Consider the following 1589-nt stretch of genomic DNA (forward strand, 5'->3'; position numbering starts at 1 on the left):
AGATAGATGGTTACGGCTTTGGCCATGATACTTGAACGTTGATTACGCTACCATTTACTTCATTTACTCTGTCCTGCCCTTGGTAATCGAACCCTTAATTTCTCACTTGCTCTCTTGTTCTCTCCTATGGCCGTCCTTGGGATCCCATCCCCTACAGTCGCCACTGAATGGGCGGGTGGTGCCATTAGTATTCCTCGAATGAGGTCTTAGAGTAAGAATTTAACATTTAGCAATAAAGCATTCTTTTTTCCTTGATACCACGATGCTGTATATTCATTCTCAGTGATTATTAACCACCCCTAACCTTATCATTTGCCTTTCTTTTCTTTTTTTTTTCTTTTTTTTTTGTCGTCGTCTCCAAATACAGTCCATAAGCGTGTGAAATTGAAATTGAAATAGTTTATTAGGTCAAAAAGTATTCAGATACAGTCATATACATTGTTTTAGTTCTGACCAAGCTTTTTTGGTGACGCGTTGCACCTTAAAAAGCTAACAAATTATACACTATCTATGACATTAAAACATAGGATTCTAAAAATAAAAATTATATATGAAATAAACAGTAAGTAGTGAATAAGCATTGGAAAAAAAAAAATACATATACACATACACATACATACACACACACACATAAACATATATATATATATATATATATATATATATATATATATATATATATATATATATATATATGTAAAAATGTATATATATATACATACATACACACATATATACATACATACACATACATACATATACAAATATACCTATACACACATACGCATACATACATACGTATAGTATACAATATAAGTGCAATTAAATAGAACAATAAAATATTCTAGGAACAATATAAGGAAAACATTAAATCTTAATGCATTAATAGATACAGATGGACATTCATAACAGGATAAAGAACTGTGACTAACTAGCACAAGACAAAGTTGAATACTCATTATTAATCTGTTCATTTTACTTTCTTTATGCAGTGTAGCTGTTAATTAGATAGGATTTCAGACTGCTTTTAAAGTTGCCAAGGGTAGATTTTGATTTTATTTCATGGGGAATTCCATTGAAAATAACGCCACCGCGATATCTAATATGGCTCTGTGATTGAGAAGATGAGACTAGAGGAGAGCAGAGTCTGAAGTTGTCTCTTCTGGCGTAAACATTGTTTGTGCTATTACAAAAATAGTTTGGAGATGAAATTAAGTTGTGAAAACATTTATAAGTATATACGGAGCATACGAGTTTAAATGTCATTGAATTTTAGTAATTTTAAATTGACAAATGATTCGTTGGTATGATCTGTGGAATTCAGTCCCATGATATTTCTTATAACTTTCTTCTGCAAGACTACTAGAGGATTTAATGATGTACTCCTAGCTCCACCCTAAACTGCCAAACAATAAGTTAGATTTGAATAAACTAAGGAATACTAGAATGTTAGCATAGCCTCTCTGTTTAAGTGGTTACGTGTTAAATATAGTATGCCGCATATTTTGCCTATTTTACTATGTACATATTGAATATCTGTGCCAGTATAAGTGTTTATTTACAATAACACCTAGAAATTTTGTTTGGTC

The sequence above is a fragment of the Penaeus japonicus genome, unplaced genomic scaffold, assembly GCF_977035675.1.
Source record: "Penaeus japonicus unplaced genomic scaffold, GWHDUDI00000001_assembly GWHDUDI00000035, whole genome shotgun sequence".
In the NCBI taxonomy this organism is placed as follows: domain Eukaryota; kingdom Metazoa; phylum Arthropoda; class Malacostraca; order Decapoda; family Penaeidae; genus Penaeus; species Penaeus japonicus.